At 39.6% G+C, this 8,520-nt stretch overlaps 1 long non-coding RNA gene across 3 annotated transcripts; it reads left to right on the top strand.

Moving 5' to 3' along the window:
• The first annotated feature begins 2,330 nt into the window (after nucleotides 1-2,330).
• LOC108980185 lies at nucleotides 2,331-4,807 on the top strand. 3 transcript variants are annotated; one of them, XR_004802199.1, is made up of 6 exons: nucleotides 2,331-2,452; nucleotides 2,612-2,735; nucleotides 2,844-2,998; nucleotides 3,097-3,163; nucleotides 3,624-3,680; nucleotides 4,519-4,807. It is a non-coding gene; the product is annotated as an uncharacterized LOC108980185 (long non-coding RNA). The 3 variants fall into 3 exon arrangements; XR_004802200.1 differs by lacking the exon at nucleotides 2,331-2,452 and adding an exon at nucleotides 4,137-4,259 and having other exon boundaries at nucleotides 2,516-2,735; XR_001994344.2 differs by lacking the exon at nucleotides 2,331-2,452 and having other exon boundaries at nucleotides 2,494-2,735.
• The last annotated feature ends 3,713 nt before the right edge of the window (nucleotides 4,808-8,520 follow it).

Raw genomic sequence — 8,520 nt, forward strand, 5'->3', positions numbered from 1 at the left:
AAAAATAATTTGGCTAACAACTTAGGTTGGCTAAATTTAATTAGCCAAGTAATTGATGGATAAAATTACTATAGATTTAGCAAGTTTGATGTAGATGTATTTTAAACAAACTAGCAAAATCTTAGCTAAATTTTGAATTTGCCTAACTCACTACTAGTGCTCTTATGTGCCATTTTTCATTATCTTTCTTTATTTCCTGTATTGTTGAGAAAGAGACTCATAACTCAGAAGGATCATAACATTGAAAGCTTGTCTGTCATCATAGACCTTCCTCCTCCTTTCATGTAATACTAAGTGTTCTTGTTTGGTTTCCTTCTGGTCGATCATTTATTTTGAATTGTTTCTTTTGTATTCTATGAAATGTTAGCAACTACAATATTATTATCACGATCAATGTTGGATATGATATGAATGAAAGACAAAGAAAAGATAAAACCAAGAGATAAGACAATGATGAGATAAAGTCAAAAGAAGTTAGTAAGATATAAAAAAAAAATGAAAATGACATAAGACAGACAAGTAGGACTCAACTACATTAAATAAGAAAAAGACTTCCATAAAAGGAAATAATCTCTACGGATTTACTGGACTTCTCTACAGACAGATCAGACCCCTAAGATTATTGGCTCATCTCGAGATCTCTACAACGAAGACATCTTCTTCAACCTTATGAGAACCTTAATTTTTTATTATTACATTGAGGGCTATGTGAGATACAAAATAAATTTTGGACGTTTATTTGGGACACATACAGGGCCATAAATAGAAGCCCAAGAATTTGCCTGTCATCAAGTACTTGTTAACAATAACGATAAGAGTTTTGTTACACAATTTTCATCACATTCTATATTCTATATTCTATATTATTTTAAATTTTAAATTTTTTTAATATTTTTTGTTAATTTTTTTTTGAATTTATTCTTTTTAAATTATTTCAAATTTTTTATTCAATATTCATATAATAAATATTTGATAAAAAAATAATAAAAATTAAAAAAAATATAAAGTATAGAGTGTTGAAAAGTTGTAAAGATTTATTCTAACCATAAAATGTGCTATTTGAGATTCCAAGGGACGGCAACGACACCATTTGGAAAGTTGAGCTTCCGCAATTAGTTATGTTTTTTATTGGAATAACAAATATTCTAGCAAGTACATCACGTACGTAATGTCGTTCTCTCTGTATTTCGGGAAGTACAGAGGAGAAGTGCTCGTTTGCTGCATCATGTACGAAAGCGTTGTCTCCTAGTCATTGAGGACCGTGGAGTCATTGTATTACCGCACAGAATCTGCATGATAGTGTTAATAAATGGAGTTATGGCCGAAGCAATGGAGGACCTATGGAAGAACTTATCAGTGCATGAAGAGGAAGAAGCATCGATTGAGATAGGTGATCAGGTGATCAGAATTTAGGAGTGTTCACTCTAATTCCACTCAAATTGATTAACATTTTGAAGACATATGTTGAGGTTAAAAATACTAAGTCCAAAATAGCATTCTAGGCCCAGTCCATTAGGTGGCCCGTGTCCCTTATCAAAATGTAGAAGGAAAAAGAAAGGCAAGGGAGACAAGACAAAGCAAAGCGTCAAGGCTCAGGAAATTAAATCAGAGATGCAAAGGAAGATGGAAATGTAATATAAAGCTAACATTTCTCACCAACCAAGACCTCCAAAAAGGGGATTTTCCTACTCAAAGAAAGGGGATAAACGATCTAGGATCTGAGATTTGAGGAGAGAGAGAGGCTCTTGGGCAACTCTGGCTGGATCATTGAGAGGACTTCTTCAACCTTACTATGAGAGACTCTAGAGATATGATCTATGCTAGGCTAAAGGGGTCACTGACCACATTGTATAGTGACATCCGAGAGACTGAAAAATACTCACATTATAGTGGATTTGACCTCTAAATATCTAATAGACATAGGCTCTATGTTGAACCATGTAAACTGTGTCTCATTCTCTCTTTATATGTCCTGTAATCATTTATCATTTACTGCTATGGATATATGTAAGAGCATCTTACTAACGCCCCCAAACTGCTATTGTGGGCTCCAAATCGCATCCTTGAGGCTCGAATTACCACTGTCGACTCATAATGATTATTTCTCCTGTTTCGGCCTGCTGAACAAATTATATCCATAATAGGCTGGCTTTGTCTATGAGATCGACTTATTCTCTATACTAGAAGTTGGAGAAGGATGATTTTTTGATTTGCAGAATCATCTCTGAAGAAGAAGATAAATTTTCTCTCAAATAAATGTTTTAGACTTTTCGCCTTTTATTTTTATTTGGTTAATGTCAAGCTACGGAAAAAAGAAAAAGAAAAAAGAGAGAGAGAGAGAGGCGAGAATCGAGTTCTCATCATGCACTATGCATGTAAGACGCAAACCCAGTGAAGCCCAGGCTCGTGAACGAAGCCCAGCCCCGTGAAGAACCAGAAACGGCGTCGTTTGGTAAGCCTTCATCCCTTCTATCAGGTTTTTTTTTCTTCCCCATTTTCCCTCCCATCAGTTTCTTCCTCCCCCATTTTTCTCTCCCACGAAATCCCATTTTTCCCATTCCCTTCCCGTTTCTTAATCACTTTTTATTTTTTTTTTCTTCCTCACCCACAGCAAATTCGTTCTGCTCTCGCTCTTCCTCATTCGCGTGCTGGTCGGAGATCTTGAGTGCTGCACGCCGCCGACCTTGCGTCTCAAGCCTTAGCCGCCGATGACTTCCACCGCCTAATCGACGCCGGTAAGGGATTGGCCATTTTCACTCACCCACTGATTTTTCCCTTACCTGCACACACACTCGAAATTTTCTCCCTCTCGCGTTCATTCTCTCACTCTCCTACGATTTTAGTGAGGCTTTGGTGCTGCGATTTTGAAGGTGCAGCCCGTGGGTTTTTGGTGGATCTTCCCTGCGATTTTGTGTTGTTTTGGTGGTGTAATTTCGCTGTTCTCCTCGGATCCTCACAACCGTAGAGCCTCAAACCGAAAACAGTTCATAGCGTTTAGGTAACTTCCTCCCTTCTACTTGTCTATTATGGGTGTTTCCATCGCATGATAACCTAAGATTCAAAGAATCAAGTATTAGGGTTATTGCTGAATTACAGGGCAGAATTTTACGACTGGACAGCGTTGCTTCGCTCCCTTCTTCCACCGATCACCACACGACGCTAGGTATAAGATCTTGATGTAAACTTTCTTAGTGACCTGTTTACGTGTGTAAGATGAATGAAATATGATTTGCTGGATTTTGCTTTGGAAATAAATAGTAGTGAATCGTGTTGGGTGCTGATTAAAATTTAAAAGTTTTGGACATTTTTGTGGAGTTGTGAACGGAGAAAAGTTTGATGTGTATTGCTATTTTGGTTGAGTTGTTGGTGGTTGGAGTTGGCTGCGGAAGTGGGGTTGATATATTAATTATTTGAGTGTGACATTGGTTTTGGTGGATGTATAGGTCAATATTGAAATTAGTATATGGTATTCTGAGTTGAAGTGTGAGCTCTTGGGGTTATTATGCGGCTGTTTGAGTGTGTTAATTTGCTGAAATATGGTTTGGAATTATGAGTTTTAATTAGTTAGATCAAAGTTGTGTTGCTAATCATTAACACTTAGTGCATATTTTTTTTATGAATAGGTGACGAGACTAGTAGTAGTCGAATTCAAGACATAGATAATACACTGCAGGAGTCAGGTAAACGAGATTTCTATGCTAGATTTTACACGAATTGTTTAGACTAAGGTCGACTTTTTGAAAATTTTGCATGTTTGGTTATGAAATGAGAACTTGGAAAAAAACATCAATCGTTTATTTGCAATACTCATGAAATTTGTATGAAAAAAGAAAAATATTTTCTGATATGCATTGTGTAGATATGAGCTTTATTTTGTCATGCTGTCTTTGAAATGCGAAAAAATAGTGATATTGAAAATTTGAAAATTTGTGTATCAATTAGGAAGATGCTCTGAATTTTGTTTTCATATGTGAGAATGATTTGAATATGTTACGATACTCTGTTTTGTTTTGATATGGCATTTGAAAACCTTTGGCATGGTGTATTGATTTTCTATCTGACTCTATCTCTTCTTTGCTCTGCTCTGTTTGGGTTGGTACCAACTCCTCTGTCTCTGAGTGCATCCACTTTTGAAGCAAAGTGGTTTTTATGTGGTTTTTCCTGTGTGCACACTCGGGGCTCCGAGAATAATAAGGGGAAGATTCATCTCTGTCTCTTCCTGGTTTGGCCACTGGGGATAGCACAACCCTACCACAGAGGTTAAACATGGTCTCTACTTTGTGAGATGCTCTATTTTGATGTGATAATGATACTCAAATTATGTTATGCCAAAATATTTTGGGTTTTATGTATCTTAAAATTATTATTCTGTTACATTTGAAAACATGTTTTGTTATATATGATAACTTTACAAAATATTTTGTTCTCTCCTTAAATACTCGTGTTTGCACGTTAGTATATGTCATATGCTTACTGAGTTGTTGATAACTTATCCATTATCTTCATAATATTTTTTAGATAATGTGGAGGGTCCAACTAAGGACCAGGAATAGGAAGTATGAGCATGACTAAGCTGAGGAGAAGGGGGTCGAGTACCTTACGGTACTACTGTAAAAGATGGAATTCTGATGTCTTTTAGTTATATTTATGTATTTGGTTTAATAGGACTTAAAGACTTATTAGTTTATTATGTTGAGACTACTGAGAGATTATGAACCCCTTAGTTTATGTTATTATTATAGTGATGATTTTGTGGAGTTTATAATGTGTCTATTTGGAAAATATAAGATTTTTACTGTTTATGAAATCTTTAGAGATTTTAGATGTGTTGTGAGACATGTTTATAAGTAACATATAGTAATTCTTTGACTCATTCGAGTACGGGGCGTTACAAACCCACTATGCATGATGAGAATCGAGTTCATGCACAAGTGTGCACATGGGTGTGGACTGTGCACTATGGTCCATTGTGTGCGTAAGACATGCACCCACTATGCATCAGGTGAGAACCAAGTGCATGGGCGTGAACATTGAGTTCATGCACCCATCGTGCAAATATACCATGCACTTGAGTGCATAGTGCATGGAAGGCATACACCTACTATGCATGCCAAGCTGTGCATGCCATGCATAGTGGTGTGATGGGTGCACGCTACGTTTACCCAAGAAGCTCACAATGGCAGGTTGGCTGCCTGTTGCCCTTTGCGAATGGCATCTTCTGCCTTCGGTCTCTCCAATGAATGGCCCATCAAAAGAGGCGAAGATTGTTCCGCCTGGTTCTCGCCATGCAATGTCCCGAGGCCAACAGGAAATGGCTGCCAGCCAAACGTGAATGGAGTGGGGTTGCCAATGGCCACCACCTGGCTCGCCAACATCTTCTGCCGCCAGGATGGTGGTCCCCGATCACGAGGACCTCTGCTCGCACAATACCTCAACACTGCAATATTTACTTGCCATAGGAGTCCCTTGACTTGAACTCTATAGCTCACTGTGGAAAGCTGCTTGGTCCTCCCTAATTGTTAGCATCCTCTGTCACCAATGCCAAGTCTCATCGTGTTCAACCTAGGGCCAATGGTGCACAAGCATCAATGAACCACACTAGATCGATTCATAGTGGATGTATCTTGCATGTCAAATGACAACATGAAGCTACTAGTAGCGTCGTAGCTAGGGATAGAGCCCTTTCGCATGGAGCCCAATAGCGGCAACAGTGTCTATCGTCAGCGATGGGCCCAAAACGTATCGACAGCCTACAAACAGGCAACCCACTAGTCACAAGCCCCAGTGATGCCACAAGGAAGATATATCTCACTAGATTCATGGTGGGCAAGCAGCATCTCGCCACCTTCTATGGTAAACAACAATCCTAGCATTTCCCAGGTGGGCAACCATCCTGCCATGGGCAAGCAAGCAATGGGTCTTTCCAACTCGCCACCTTCCTTGCCAGAACCCAAAGCACTCATGGATATGAAACCAACTTTGGACCCTCAAAGCCATCATCTCTCTTCATGGACCATCAACTGCAATCCATTGGACGGTTCCTTTGAAGGTGTTGCTTGCAATGAGAGAGGTTAAGTGACGAATATTTCGTTGCAGGGAAAGGGGCTATTAGGTAAGGTCTCTCTGGGCATTGCTAGGCTCCGGCACTTGATGGGGATCTACTTGCATTATACTCTTTGCACGGAGAGATACCAAGAGAAATAGCAAATTTGACTGAGTTGAAGGATTTGAATAATCTCTCTGGATGGATACCTCCTGAGGTCGGAAACATGGCTGGTTTACAAGTGTACCTCTTGATTTGAAAAAAGAGTTAAAGATTGGGTGGTGGATTCCTATACAAGAACAACATTGGTTTATGTGGGGTTCGATTTATCCTTTGGAAACTTGCAAAGCTTTAGATCTTTTCAATCCAAGTTGGCCTAAGCCCTGCGGATCGGGTGGAACTAATTTGCCTACAAGAGACATACGAGAGATTGCAAATGTGCAGTGGAGAGGACATCCCGACCGGTTAGCTCCTAAGGAAGATTTGGGCCTTTACTTGTGATCAAAGCCTACATCATTACCAAGAGGCCCAGACAAGCACCAAGGTAACCCAATCCATGACCAATACCGACTGGATAACTATCCAATCGGCGACAAAAGATAAAATAGGTTATTATTCAAATTTTCTAAAAGATGAATCTTCATCTCTAAATGTGAATTCAAATAAAGGATAACCACTATCTGATAAGGGAACGGAGATAACTCATGGAGCTCTATATAAAGAAAAATTTCATGGTAAGTAAATGGATCGAATTATTGTTATTATTATTATTATTTTCAAATCACCGACTTAGGCATCGGAGGCGTTTTCTCGAACCATTGTGCTCTTTACTCTTTGGTTGCAGGCGATCGTAAGGTGGCGACGGTGAAACATGTCCATAACAGTTGGCGTCATCTATGAGATTTGTTAAGTTCACACTTTGCGTGCTTTTCACATGCCCATCACTAGTCGGTCATCGACAACTAGAGATCAGGGAGAAATTTCACAAAACATGGAGGAGATGATTGCGGAAATGAAGGAGATGATAAAGAAGCTTTCCATGGAGTTGGATTTCCTGCATAAGGAAAATGAGACTCTTAAGTCATGGAATGACCCACAGGCGAGCATGCGACACCCAGTGAGGCTGACAAGGTAGACATGGATGCTAATAGTGCGGGAAAAGACCATCAAGAGAACGAGGAAGTGAAGAAATTGCACCATGACGTATGTAGCTTGATGGATAAATATAAGGAGATGACCAAAAAGGTAGGAACGTCTTCTTCGGTCGATCAGTTACTGTCCAGTATAAATCTACCGTTTTCTACGAAAATTCTGACGATGTCCCTGCTCGCAAAATTTAAAGTCTCGTCAATGGACCTATACGATGGCTCGAAAGATCCTGTGGAGTACCTTGAGACTTTCAAAGCCCATATGACACTTCACGGGTTCCTGGGAGAAATTGTGTTTAGATCCTTCCATTTGACTCGATTGGGATCGGTGAGAGGATGATTTGGTGCACTGCAACCAAACACCATAGAAAGTTTCAAAGAACTGGGCCGACAGTTCTTAACCCAATTCATGGCGAGTAGAAAGCGCAAAAGACTCGCCGCATACTTGTTAATTGTCAAACAACAAGAGGATGAAAAGTTTGAAAACATATTTGACATGCTTCAATAAAGAAAAAATGACGACCGATGACCAAGATGAGAAAATCATGCTAGCAGCACTGTTGGGAGGTTTTTGGCCGAGAAACCCTTTCATGGCTGAGCTGGCCCAAGAAACCCCTTCCACTTTACAAGAGTTCATGGACAACGCTGATGATTTTGCTAATGTTGAAGACAACTTGATCGCCTTAACCACACAACCAGAAAGAAGGAGTGAACGGGAAATGAAAGGAGGACAGATGAAAGACCGAGATGGAGGTCGAAAGGCGAAGAGAGACCAACATGAGTTAAGGCGGGATGGTAATTTAAGAAGGCATAATGGTGATTATGTATACAATTTAGGAAAAAACCAAGGAAGAAGAACCAACTGAGAACGAACGGCAAATCGAGAAGTACTGCACTTATAAAAAAACAAGGGGACACAGAACTGAGGACTGCTAGAACTTGAAATGAAAAGTAGAGGACATGAGGAATAGTGGGGAGTTGGAACGATTGATTGCCCAGAACATCAACCCTCCACAGCAAACAAGCGAACGAAAGAATAAGCACAAAAAGCGAAGAAGTAAGATCAAGCGACATGAATCACCAAAAAGGGAAAGGATGTCAAATGAACCTAGGAATCGAAGAACGAGAGCAGATGAAAATCAAAGAAACCAACCTTTAGGTGAGATAAACACTATCGGTGGCGGGTATGCAAGAGGTGGCCCAACTTCCTCAGGAAGAAAGACCTATGCAAGGTGAACAAGATATGAAGAAGTTTATAATGTAGAGAGGCCCGTCAAACAGCCCCAAGTACAAGTATCCCCCACGATATCTTTTAAGGAGGAAGATTGT

Source organism: Juglans regia, chromosome 8 (assembly GCF_001411555.2).
Source record: "Juglans regia cultivar Chandler chromosome 8, Walnut 2.0, whole genome shotgun sequence".
Classification (NCBI taxonomy): Eukaryota; Viridiplantae; Streptophyta; class Magnoliopsida; order Fagales; family Juglandaceae; genus Juglans; species Juglans regia.